Here is a 14,528-nt window from a genome sequence, read left to right as displayed (position 1 = left end):
CCAGGCAAGTAGAAGATTCTAAATAGCACTGCTGTGCCGAGTTATGAAATATTATGTACGAAAATTTATGTAGCAATCTTCCCAGAAGTTTCGTAGCAGATTAGAATACAGAAAAGTGTTGGTAATTGTACAGAGCCACTTCTTGTTGATATGATTCACTTAAATTGGAGTTTAACTATAACGGTGATAGTATTATTGGCCAGACACTTTTTGTTACTGAATGTGCATCCTGTGTATTTGTCCACATGATTAATAGCTTTGATACACTACCAAGATGTCGCTTACATTCTACCAGTTAACGTCTTTCAGTAATTTATGATTACATGTATCGTGGATGTATCGTGATTGTGGTTCATGGTGTGGGTTCCTGTTGTCATGTCCTAGCAGGAATAGCACAATGGGGTGTAGGGCTTTACATCAGGAAAGAAATGGAATCCAGCGTAGTTGCAGTAAGACTCGTAAACGAACGACTGACGTGGATAGATTTGACAGTGTCTAACAAGAAAATTAGGATTGTGTCAGTATATTCGCATTGTGAAGGGACAGATCAAGATAAGATGGATAGTTTTAATGACGCACTTAATGACATAGTTGTTAAAGTAAAGGACAGATGGATGGCTCTGAGCACTATGGGACTTAACATCTGTGGTCATCAGTCCCCTAGAACTTGGAACTACTTAAACCTAACTAACCTAAGGACATCACAAACATCCATGCCCGAGGCAGGATTCGAACCTGCGACCGTAGCAGTCGCGCGGTTCCTGACTCAGCGCCTAGAACCGCTAGACCGCCGCGGCCGGCAGTAAAGGAAAAGGACAGTGTTCTGCTCATGGGTGATTTTAATGCCACGATTGGAAATCGAACAGAAGGGTATGAAAAGGTTATGAGAAAATTTGGAGAGGATATGGAGGCCAACAGGAACGGGAAACAACTCTTGGGTTTCTGTGCTAGTATGGGCTTAGTAATCAGAAACTCGTTTTTTAAACATGGGAAGGCAGGGGAACCAGATCTGTCATTGACTGTACAATAACAGATCAGTAATTCAGGAAGGCTGTGAGGGGGATACGTGTATTCAGGGGATTCTTTGATGACACTGATCACTATTTAATCTGCAGTGAAATTGGTATTGTGAGGCCGAAAGTACAGCAGGTCAGGTCCATATGTAGGAGGATAAAAGTGGAGAAACTTCAGGATAAGGAAATCAGGCACAAGTACATAAGTGATCTCAGAAAGGTACCAGTTAGTTGAATGTAGGCAATTACAGTCATTGGAAAAGGAATGGACAAGGTACAGGGATACAGTACTAGAAGCGGCTAAAGAATGTCTTGGAACAGTAGTGCGTAAAGGTAGGATGAAGCAAACAGCTTGGTGGAATGACACAGTCAAGGCAGCCTGTAAAAGGGAAAAGAAGGCGTATCAAAAATGGCTACATACTAGAACTCAGGTAGACAGAGAAAGAAACAAAGCCAAACAGATAATTGCAGCATCCAAGAAGATATCTTGGGAAGACTTTGGAAACAGGTTGGAGACTTTGGGTCAAGCTGCTGGAAAACCATTCTAGAGTGTAATTAGCAGTCTTTGAAAGGGAGGTAAGAAGGAAATGACAAGTATTATGGACAGGTCAGGAAAACTGCTGGTGAATCCTGTTGATGCCTTGGGCGGATGGAGGGAATATTTTGAAGAGTTGCTCAATGTAGGTGAAAATACGATGAGTAATGTTTCAGATTTCGATGTACGATGAGTTAGGAATGATGATGGAAATAGGATCACATTTGAGGAAGTGGAGAAAATGGTCAATAGATTGCAGGGCAACAAAGCGGCTGGGGTGGATGAAATTAAGTCGGAACTCATGAAATACAGTGGAATGTCAGGTCTTAAATGGCTACACAGGATAATTGAAATGGCCTGGGAGTCGGGACAGGTTCCATCAGACTGGACGAAAGCAGTAATCACAACAATCTTTGAAGATATACCTCTGTAGTTGTTACAATCTTTCCTGTTTCCATGTTTAATCAGCTTTGTGGGTAAAATCTTCTCAGGTATTGTTGAAAGGAAAGTGCGAGTATTAGTTGAGGACAAATTGGATGAAAATCAGTGTGGGTTTAGGCCTCTTAGAGGTTGTCAGGACCAGATCTTTAGCTTACGGCAAATAATGGAGAAGTGTTATGAGTGGAACGGGGAATTGTATCTATGCTTTATAGATCTAGAAAAGGCATATGACCGGGTTCCTAGAAGGAAGTTATTGTCTGTTCTACGAGATTAATTGCTTGCAAAAGTTTGCCTCCTATTCCATAAAGGTCTTTACATAGATAGTCAGGCAGCAGTTAGAGTTGACGGTAAATTGAGTTCAGGGTTCAGAGTAGTTTCAGGGGTAAGACAAGGCTGCAGCCTGTCTCCACTGTTGTTCGTATTATTTATGGATCATAAGTTGAAAACAATAGACTGGCTGGGTGAGATTAAGATATGCGAACACAAAATAAGCAGTCTCGCGTATGCGGATGACTTAGTTATGATGGCAGATTCGATTGAAAGTTTGCAAACTAATATTTCAGAGCTAGATCAGAAAGGTAAGGACTATGGTATGAAGATTAACATCTCAAAAATGAAAGTAATGAAAGTAATGACAGTGGGAAAGGGATATAAACGCATTGAGTGCCAAATAGGAGGAACAAAGTTAGAACAGGTGGACAATTTCAAGTACTTAGTGTTATATCCTAGCCAGTAATGCCACCGAGCCCGCTGCCAAAAGGTTGGCAGCATCAAAGTCCGGACGCCGTCCGCATAAGCAGCGCCAGCGAGACAGGAAATCGCCGCAAGTCTGCGCGCGCCACCGCTGGCTTCTGGCTTCTTAAGCGCTGGAGTCGCGAGCGCTAGGACAGTTCTGGATTCGCCGCTCAGTTGTAGACTCGCCACCGAATTGTGTACCTGCTAGTCAGTTGTGTGTTCATCGCAGCAGAGTTGTTGTTTGTCGTCAGCCGACGGTGACCAAGCCGCTCCGACTCGAACTAGACAGATTTCTGTAGACCATGTTCACCACTGTGTTCTGTATCGTCGTTAATAAAGATAAGTACCGACTTTCATTTAATCCGAGTGTGTGGGTTTTCATCTTTCTGTTCACTGTTCCAGCGGACCGGTCGGCCCGCTATTAAAAGTGTGGCGGTGACTTCGTAGGCCGTTTCTACAGCGAAGTGTTGTCGCTACGAAGGCCGTCACAAAACTTAGGATGCATATTCTCACAGGATGGCAACGTAGTGAAAGAACTGGAAGCGAGGTGTAGCAAAGCTAATGCAGTGAGCGCTCAGCTACGATCTACTCTCTTCTGCAAGAAGGAAGTCAGTACCAAGACTAATTTATCTGTGCACCGTTCAATCTTTCGACCAACTTTGTTGTATAGGGGCGAAAGCTGGGTGGATTCGGGTTACCTTATCAATAAGGTTGAGGTTACGGATATGAAAGTAGCTAGGATGATTGCAGGTACTAGTAGATGGGAACATGGCAGGAGGGTGTCCACAATGAGGAAATCAAAGAAAAACTTGGAATGAACTCATTAGATGTAGCAGTCAGGGCGAACAGGCTTAGATGGTGGGGTCATGTTACACGCATGGGAGAAGCAAGGTTACCCAAGAGACTCACGGGTTCAGCAGTAGAGGGTAGGAGGAGTCGGGGTAGACCAAGGATAAGATAGCTGGATTCGGTTAAGAATGATTTTGAAGTAATAGGCTTAACATCAGAAGGGGCATCAATGTTAGCACTGAATAGGGGATCATGGAGGTATTTTATAAGGGGGACTATGCTCCAGACTGAACGCTGAAAGGCATAATCAGTCTTAAATGATGATGATTATTATTATTATTATTATTATTATTATTATACAATACTGGCATAATGAAAATAAAATGGCTTCACTCAGTTATTTTTTCATTCTGATGCCAATTTTTTACTAACCCTGACTGCTTCAGCGTAAACTTTGTATGCGAATTCTCTAGGAACGGCATTATTTACATTGAAGGTATCGCCACCTGTATTCTGTTGTTATTTTCGCCAGTTGCGCAATTAACTGAATCACCATGCTCTATAAGAGCAGTTCTATCTAAAAAATTAAAAAAAAGAAAACAAGAATGGCCATGAGACTTAGTGCTTTGTACCGCACCCTTGTTAAGTAAGTGACGGTAGCAAGAAGAAAGCTTCAGACCATGAGTCACGGTTACCGCATGACAGACACACTCTGACGCAGTAGCTAGATGCCAGTGGTTACGACTGTCGCCGAAAGGAGTCAGCTTCTTATGGACTACGAAATTAGCAAGTAGTTTAAACATATTTTAGAAACAAAACTTTAATAATAATTATTGACAGTCGTAATAAGCATAATAACTAATTTGTTTATTAATCTCAATTATTGCGTGAGTCGGAAGTAAGATATAAAATGATAAGTACACGTTAGCGTGAGAACTGTGATTGTGCAGGAAAGGTGAATTATACTCACAAGGGAATTTTGTAATGTACAACTAGCTAGACTATGGGGTTGAGAAAACAAGAAACACAGATCGATAATTCTGTAATTGTACCCTCCGTTGTTGTTGTCGTCTTCAGTCCTGAGACTGGTTTGATGCAGCTCTCCATGCTACTCTATCCTGTGCAAGCTTCATCATCTCCCAGTTCTTACTGCATCCTACATCCTTCTGAATCTGCTTAGTGTATTTATCTCTTGGTCTCCCTCTAAGACTTTTACCCTCCACGCTGCCCTCCAATGCTAAATTTGTGATCCCTTGATGCCTCAGAACATGTCCTACCAATCGGTCCCTTCTTCTTGTCAAGTTGTGCCACAAACTCCTCCCCAATTCTATTCAGTACCTCCTCATTAGTTATGTGATCTACCCATCTAATCTTCAGCATTCTTCTGTAGCACCACATTTCGAAAGCTTCTATTCTCTTCTTGTCCAAACTGTTTATCGTCCATGTTTCACTTCCATACATGGCTACACTCCATACGAATACTTTCAGAAACGACTTCCTGACACTTAAATCTATACTCAATGTTAACAGATTTCTCTTCTTCAGAAACGCTTTCCTTGCCATTGCCAGTCTACATTTTATGTCCCCTCTACTTCGACCATCATCAGTATTTTTGCTCGCCAAATAGCAAAACTCTTTACTACTTCAAGTGTCTTATTTCCTAATCTAATTCCCTCAGCATCACCCGACTTAATTTGACTACATTCCATTATCCTCGTTTTGCTTTTGTTGATGTTCATCTTATATCCTCCCTTCAAGACACTGTCCATTCCGTTCAACTGTTCTTCCAAGTCCTTTGCTGTCTCTGACAGAATTACAATGTCATCGGCGAACCTCAAAGTTTTTATTTCTTCTCCATGGATTTTAATTCCTACTCCGAACTTTTCTTTTGTTTCCTTTACTGCTTGCTCAATATACAGATTGATAACATCGGGGAGAGGCTACAACCCTGTCTTACTCCCTTCCCAACCACTGCTTCCCTTTCGTGCCCCTCGACTCTTATAACTGCCATCTGGTTTCTGTACGAATTGCAAATAGCCATTCGCTCCCTGTATTTTACCCCTGCCACCTTCAGAATTTGAAAGAGAGTATTCCAGTCAACATTGTCAAAAGCTTTCTCCAAGTCGACAAAAGCTAGAAACGTAGGTTTGCCTTTTCTTAGTCTAGCTTCTGTGATAAGTCGTAGGGTCTGGATTCCGTGGAAATATGGGAACACGTGAGGCAATGCAAACTGATCTTCCCAGAGGTCGGCTTCTACTAGTTTTTCCATTCGTCTGTAAAGAATTCGCGTTAGTATTTTGCAGCCGTGAGTTATTAAACTGATAGTTCGGTAATTTTCACATCTGTCAACGCGTGCTTTCTTTGGAATTGGAATTATTATATTCTTCTTGAAGTCTGAGGGTATTTAGCCGGTCTCATACATTTTGCACACCAGATGGTAGAGTTTTGTTAGGACTGGCTATCCCAAGGCCGTCAGTAGGTCTAATGGAATGTTGTCTACTCCTGGGGCCTTGTTTCGACTCAGGTCTTTCAGTGCTCTGTCAAACTCTTCACGCAGTATCGTGTCTCCCATTTCATCTTCATCTACATTCTCTTCCCTTTCTATAACATTGCCCTCAAGTACATCGCCATTGTATAGTCCCTTTATACACTCCTTCCACCTTTCTGCTTTCCCTTCTTTGCTTAGAACTGGGTTTCCATATGAGCTCTTGATATTCATACAAGGGGTTCTCTTTTCTCCAAAGGTCTCTTTAATTTTCCTTTAGGCAGTATCTATCTAACCCCTAGTGAGATAAGCCTTTATATCCTTACATTTGTCCTGTAGCCAAGCCTCCTTAGCCATTTTGCACTTCCTGTCGATCTCGTTTGAATTCCTTTTTGCCTGCTTCATTTACTGCATTTTTGTGTTTTCTTCTTTCATCAATTAAATTCAATATTTCTTCTGTTACCCAAGGGTTTCTACTAGCCCTCGTCTTTTTACCTATTTGATCCTCTGCTGCCTTCACTATTTCATCCCTCAAAGCTGCCTATTCTTCTTCTACTGTATTTCCTTCCCCCATTCCTGTCAATTGTTCCCTTATGCTCCCCCTGAAACCCTGTACTACCTCTGGTTTAGTCTGTTTATCCAGGTCCCATCTCCTTAAATTCCCACCTTTTCGTAGTTTCTTCAGTTTTAATCTACAGTTCATAACCAATGGATTGTGGTCAGAGTCCACATCTGTCCCTGGAAAAGTCCTACAATTTAAAACATGGTTCCTAAAACTGTGTCGCACCATTATATAAACTATCTGAAGCCTGTCAGTATCTCCAGGCTTCTTCCATGTATACAACCTTCTTTCATGAACCAAGTGTTAGCTATGATTAAGTTGTGCTCTGTGCAAAATTCTACCAGGTGGCTTCCTCTTTCATTTCTTCCCCCCAATCCATATTCACCTACTACGTTTCCTTCTCTCCCTTTTCCTACTCTCGAATTCCAGTCACCCATGACTATTAAATTTTCGTCTCCCTTCACTACCTGAATAATTTCTTTGATATCATCATACATTTCATCAATTTCTTCATAATCTGCAGAGCTAGTAGGCATATAAACTTGTACTACCGTAGTAGGCGTGGGCTTTGTGTCTATCTTGACCACAATAATGCGTTCACTATGTAGTTGCTAACCCGCACTCCTATTTTTTTTATTCCTTATTAAACCTACTCCTGCATTACCCCTATTTGATTTTGTATTTATAACCCTGTATTCACCTGACCAAAGTCTTGTTCCTCCTGCCACCGAACTTTGCTAATTCCCACTATATCTAACTTCAACCTATTTCCCTTTTCAAATTTTCTAACTTACCTACCCGATTAAGGGATCTGACATTCCACGCTCCGATCAGTAGAACGCCAGTTTTCTTTCTCCTGATAACAACGTCGTCCTGAGTAGTCTCCACCCGGAGATCCGAATGGGGTACTATTTTACCTCCGGAATATTTTACCCAAGAGGACGCCATCATCATTTATCCATACAGTGAAGCTGCATGCCTTCGGGAAAAATTGCGGCCGTAGTTTCCCCGTGGTTTCAGCAGTTCGCAGTACCAGCGCAGCAAGGCCATTTTGGTTAATGTTACAAGGCCAGAACAGTCAATCATCCAGACTGTTGCCCCTGCAACTACTGAAAAGGCTGCTGCCCCTTTTCAGGAACCATACGTTTGTCTGGCCTCTCAACAGATACCCCTCCGTTGTGGTTGCACCTACGGTACGGCTATCTGTATCGCTGTGGCACGCAAGCCACCCCACCAAGGCAAGGTCTATGGTTCATGGTGGTGGTGGGGGGGACTATACAGTTATTGAACCGGAAAATTGATGGTTAGATGGGGATTTGTCAATTTCGTTTTTATGTGTTCGGTTAGGAGAGCAAAGTACCCATGCACCACAGAGCGTTACAGTTTCTAATGAGTTAAATAACGATGTTTAATCAGATGAGTGCTATAACTGATTTGATTTCAGTGTTACTAAAATCCTAGGAAAAAAATGTATTACTGCTGATGCTCTACAGCGCTTCATAATGAGAGCAAGGAGTATCATAATGAGAATAGGTTAATTTTCTTTTATTTTTAAGGATATCTTTCCGAAAGTTTTATTACACGTCCACTTGCCAATAGTGGTAAGAAATGGTAGAAGAATCCTTCTTGGAAGGGTGTGAATTTGAAGCGGATGGTTCACTTCACTATTGCAATTTGACAGTACTAGATAGTTGAAAATGACATTTTCTTTATGAGAAAGTATATCAGCAATTAGTGTAAGGTGACTTTTATACCATCTTTCTAATACCTGCTACTTCGTTAACATAGAGAATAGATTCTGTAAGCCAGAGCTTCACGGAAATCTTGCTTGAGAGGTAAAGGTAATGACTCTACCTCAATGCTGCCTGTACCTGCGATGAAAAATCACTATCGTAGCACTTACGTTTCTGGAGATTGTTCCAATGCCTGTTGTTTGAAAATTAATGAACTCTAACATACTGGACTATACGCTGGGCTATACTGAGAAGGTGGCAAAGAAATGCAAGAGGTGCGATGAGTTGAAGAGCCCACTAAGATAATTCACACTGTAACAAAGGTGCTGGTGAAATCTCAAAAGTTAACAAGCAAGGTAAATTCATTGCCTCACCAGTTTTTTTCCTTGTTTATGCGGAACCAGTTTTGGTAATGTGAGTGGAGCAATGTAATGCTGAGGACAAAACTATGTTGTTCCCTAGAACAATGTACCGAAACCTGGAAGTTGTCTGTCACATTTGCACTTTTCATTTCTGAATTTCGAGGATTTGCCGAAAAGTAATGAGTCCACACTTTTTATGTGAAATCTCTGAACTGAATTCCGTATATTTAATTTGAGGATTAAGCATTTCAGATGTGTTTAAAATGCCTTTCACTGACAGTTTCATGAGCAGTAGTGTTTTTTTGAAAATATGTAAATAACGCAATAATTTTGAAGAGACTAGGAGGACTACTTTTCACAATAAAACGTATGGTGTTGTACATAAATTGTTGTTTATAAAATACTTCCCTCTGGGTGAAGCTGACGTGCGTGGGTGTACTAATTGTATTGAAATGTATATATTTGTATTTTTCGTCTCATGAACTGTAAATTTTCAGTATCTGGCAGCTCAATGTCAACGTCTCACGACATTTCAGTCAACGCTCTGCAAGGTGTTCATTGCATGTTCAGTAGTAAAGTATAAAAATAGAAGTAACAGTACGTCTACATCTCCAGCTACAGCCACAAGTCACTGTATGGCGCACGGTGGAGGGTACCTTGTACTACTAGTCGTAATTTCCTTCCTTTTTCCACTCCTAAATGGAACGAGGAAGAAACGACTGTCTATATGCATCCGTGGGGCCACTAGTTTCTCTTATGTTGCCATTGTGACCGTGACCGTAATCGTAATGTATGTGGCGGCAGTAGAATCTTTCTGCAGTCAGCTTCAAATTCCCGTTCTTTAAAACTTCTCAGTGGTGCTTCGTGACAAATGGGAATCCTTTGAGGGAAGACTACTTTCTTTCAGTTCCCAAAGCAACTCCGTAACACCTGCATGATGATCACAGCTATCGAAAACAAGTCTAAGCGGCACACGTCAGAGCTGCTTTTTTTCTTCCATTAATCGAACCTGTTGGGGATCGCACACAGTTGAGCAGTACTGACGTATTCCTTGAAAAATGAGTTACATTTCCCTAAAATTCTCCCAGTAACTCGGAGTCATCGATTCGCCTTCGCTACCACGGCCCTTACGTGCTCGTTTCATTTCAAATAGATTGGTAACGTCACCCATACATAATTTATCGACGTGCGCACCACTCATGCTGTATTCGAACGTTACAGGATTGTTTTTCCTTCTCATCCGCATTAACTAACATTTTTCAACTTTTAGAACATGCTGCTTCGTTGTGTCCAGTTCACTTTGTATCCTCCTACAGTCGCCTAACGATGGCACCTTCATGTACACCACAGCATCACAAGCAAACAGCCGCAGATTTCTGCCCACCCTGTCCACCAGATCATTTACATGTATAGAGAATGAGAGCGCTCCTGTCACACTTCTAGGACGCACTCCTGACGACACCCTCCCTCTGACGAATACCTGCCGTTGAGGACGGCTCACTGTGTTCCATTACTAAAGATGAGCCACTCACGTATGTGAGAATATAATCCGTATGCCCGGACTATATGATTCTGCAGTGGACACCCCACCAAATGGTTTCCGAAAATCTAGGAATATGGATTCGATGTGTTTCCCTTCACCCATGGATTGCAGGAAATCATGTGAGAAACCTGATAGCCGTGTTCTGCACGAGCGTTGCTTCCTAAATCGGTGCTGGTTCGCGGAAAGTAGCTTTTCTGCCTCAATGAAATTTATTATACTCAAACTGCGAATATCCTCAAGAATTCTACAGGAAACTGATATTAAGTGTATTGACCAGTAATTTTGCGGCTCATTTCATTTATTCACATTATACACATGAGCCATTCGAGCTTTGATCCCAGATAAGGGAGGGTTTCGCAATAAATTCAAGCTAAGCAAATGTCAAATGCCGAACAGTCCTTGCTATAAAAATAAATTGTGTTTCTACCCGGTCCAGGCGCCTTGTTTTCAACTCTTTCAGGACGTATGTTTCACTATCCTCCACGGGGGAGTCTCGTATAGACATACCATCGTTTGAGCGTCGCACATTCTCCTGAATGAATGATTTTTTAAAGGAAAATTAAAATTTCAGTCTGGAAAGAAACCGTCGACTCGCTTAGTGGTTACTATATGACGATGGAAATTGTTGTATGCTTCGTGGCTCCATCTTTTTCAACATGCTCGAATTGCTAAGTTTGCCTATCTATATTTCCACGTTCTTTTTGTAATCGAGAGGCTCAGAATCTCTGCTTCCTGAGCATTATCTGAATATTGTTATTAAACCACGACTGGTCTTACGCGCTTAGTCGCCACATGCTACTCCGGAGCGCGATTTGCAGCCAGGTTACTCTTGGCCCATGATGCGTCTACGCTTATCGTATTAGACTATAAATCAACTGCACTTAGTTCCATGTGGAATGCTAACAACTGTTGATCCGCTCTTTGTAGTTTAAAGAACGGTCTTAGCTTTCTTGATCGACTGAATTTAAACTTTGTGTTATTTCCAGCTAGTCGGCTCGGCATCAATGACTACGGTAGATTTGAATGGCATGTGTCTACTCTAGCAGCTTCAGAAACCTCATTTATCTACCTGCGCCTCATATTCTCGCGAGTTATTGTCCCTTTTATCTTTCCTCATCCTCATCAGAGACTTTCACAATGAGTGAAAATTTCAGTTCGTCATTGCCGTCTCTGTCCTTCCTGGAAACTCCCTCCTGACGACGAAAATAACACAGAGTTAGTGTCATTGTCTCTCCTCCCACGACGTGGGTGTCGGGCCTTACCCAAAAACTTTGCTCTCTGCTGTTCTATTCCTATCATGAATGGCTTCTGTGGAGCGTAGCTGCAGACGAATTTAGAAAGAGAACGAGAATTAGTTCATCTGCAGAGGAATTTGGTGCGTATACAACTGGACGATAGGTGGTTGAATGGTAAAGAAAGAAACTGCCTAACGGTGATAATGTAAATAGATGGAAAAACCCGTGGGTTCTACACAGAGGTATCTTGTTTAATACATGTAGATACGGTTTAGAAAGATGCCGAGTGTGTATTTCTTTGGATTAAAGATGTGAACTCATTTCGTATATTTACTGGACTTACGGTCATTTTGGTAGTAAGAAATGTATAGCTCACGTAAGGAGATATCATTATTGTAAAAGCATTAATCGAATCATTAGAAAGAAATTAAGTACATGTACGTTATGCCAACAAACCAAGTATGCATTAGGCACTAGGCTGGTACTCATTTTCCATTTATACCTAGGACGTTCGCTGACATTTCTTCTGTTACCGAGAGGAATAGATGGTATATGTTAGATCATAAGTCTACTGTAACTATAATTTAAGTTCCTTAAATTACATTCTGTCAAAGCCGCCACTGGCCAAGCTGTTGTAAGGATTTTCTATAGGGATTCCATAATTCATAAAAGAACAGGTGTAGCAAGTGGGTGCATTCATTGCACCAGCCAGAGTTCTTTTATGAATTAATTAAATTAATTATACTGTACTATGTTAATTAAACCAATTCATTATATTACATTATATTAAATTCACTACATTATATTACATTTATAAATTTTAATTTGCATAATGTAATGCAATTAATTTAATTAATTTGTAAGAAGTGGTTGTGCATTAGAATCACACCTAATGTGCTCCATACCCACTTACTACTAAATATAAAAATCAATGCCAATTTTGAGCACACTAACTAAAATCCATAGAGAAATGCAAAAATAAGTTATTTGTAAATGTTGGCCATCCTGAGCGAACTAGAATTAAAAAATAATAATTTGATGTTCAAAATCATTAAATATTCTTTTATATTCAGTCAAAAAATTTTCAGCAAAAGCTTTTGATAGGAAACGTATCAGGTTTTTTTTTCTCGTGGTATTCTCTTTATTTCATTTCAGCCCACTGTTGTTTTTTTTTTTAGTCAATATCGCTTTTGGACTGCGACTCACCCAGCTTCTTCTTCTTCTTCTTCTTCTTCTTCTTCTTCTTCTTCTGGCAGCCTCTTGGCAACAATATCTGCAGATGGTTCAGTTGCTGATAACAGATGTCCTCATTTTCTTCTAGATGTGCTCAAGCAAATACCAATAGTATTGGGTAGGCAAACAAAACCTACAGCTATTGAGCTGTCCTCACAGGGCAAGGAAATAACGTTTACAAGTTGTATATACAGTTAGTATTTGAGAACAAAGCTGATTGAAGAACAAAAGTGAGACACCTGCTAGCGGTTTCCTGGACCAGCTCCAGCTCCAGCTCCAGCTCCAGCTGCTAAGGCTGTCCAGGAAGCTGTGGCTGGACAGCACGGCGCGGCCTCCCCGCCGCTCCGGATGGCGATCAGAATTTGAGTGGGACACAGGTCACTCAGGAGGCAGGAGCTACGCTATATTTCACTCCAGCCAGCCCGCTGAACTAATGGACTTTCTTTGATTTTTCAGCCAAATAGTAACCAGTTTTAAAAATTCAAAATTCGAGTGTAATCTACATGAAAATGGATATTCAGAAAAATAATAATGAATAAAATTGGGTATCATAGATATGCAGTTCCTCTGTTTAAATATTTTCAGTAGGTATTCTGTTTTGAGATTCCCATCTAAGTTTATTTCTATACATGAGTATATAGAGAAGTGTGTCTTTAGATACCTTATCATTAAACATACCCGCCAAAGCCATTGGTGTCTTTTGACTTGTAACTATTTCGTCCAAGTGTCACTTTGATCACATAAGAAGGATAATGTGTTACGAAATCGGGAGGATTTATATCAGTATCTCCTTTGTAGAGTAACTCGTTTAAAATAAAGAGGAGTGTCATAAACTTTCAAATAATTATCTGCTGGTTCTAAATTCCAGCCGGCCGCGGTGGCCGTGCGGTTCTGGCGCTGCAGTCCGGAACCGCGGGACTGCTACGGTCGCAGGTTCGAATCCTGCCTCGGGCATGGGTGTGTGTGATGTCCTTAGGTTAGTTAGGTTTAAGTAGTTCTAAGTTCTAGGGGACTGATGACCTCAGATGTTGAGTCCCATAGTGCTCAGAGCCATTTGAACCATCTAAATTCCAAGTTTCTTGTGGAGACACGTCGTCTCTCCCGTTTTTCATATACAGATTATACAGCGTTATATGATCATATATTGACAATCAGGAAACTGGAGGAGAGAATCACTGCTCAGAATAACATCAAATTTCAGTAACATACTATTGATGCAGTGGGGAAGTGTGATGGGATAAACATTTAACGAAAATTTGACCAATAGATGGCGCTGTAAGCGTCAGAATCTGCACACCAATAGACGCACAGCACACGTCCCTCCCACAGCTGCGATTCATCTGTCAACGATAGTCGATTCCAGTTATGTTAAGCCCCTCACAGCGCCATCTAGTGGGAATTTTCGTTTCTATGACGTTTCCCCCTGTGTCAATAATATGTTGTTTAAATCTCGCGTCGATCTGAGCGTTAGTTCTCTTTCTACGGCGTTTTGAAACTGAAACAGCATTTTATGTAAGAAAAAAATTATGTAGTGTAACAGAATTTACGTCTACATCAGAAAAATATGCATGCTAACTGCAAAGCGCAAGAATAAAAGCTATAGTCTTACAAATTTCCATGCACCTATTAATGATGACAATAGAAGAAATTTGCCGGCAGTAAATCACTTTTGGGTTCTTTTAGATTCTGAAATCACCAACATACCTAAAACCAACGTTGAAATACTTCTCGGCTACTTCAGCGTCCAAGCTGCGAAGGAAAAGATGTTTAAGAATATCCAGCACACTTATGAACAAACAGAAATGGTGAAAGACTGCGAAAATGTGCAGGCGTCAGTTTTAAGTGCAACATTTTACGCACAT

Source organism: Schistocerca nitens, chromosome 1 (genome assembly GCF_023898315.1).
Source record: "Schistocerca nitens isolate TAMUIC-IGC-003100 chromosome 1, iqSchNite1.1, whole genome shotgun sequence".
Classification (NCBI taxonomy): Eukaryota; Metazoa; Arthropoda; class Insecta; order Orthoptera; family Acrididae; genus Schistocerca; species Schistocerca nitens.
The sequence above is the reverse complement of the archived record's forward strand: the minus strand, read 5'-3'. Positions refer to the sequence as shown.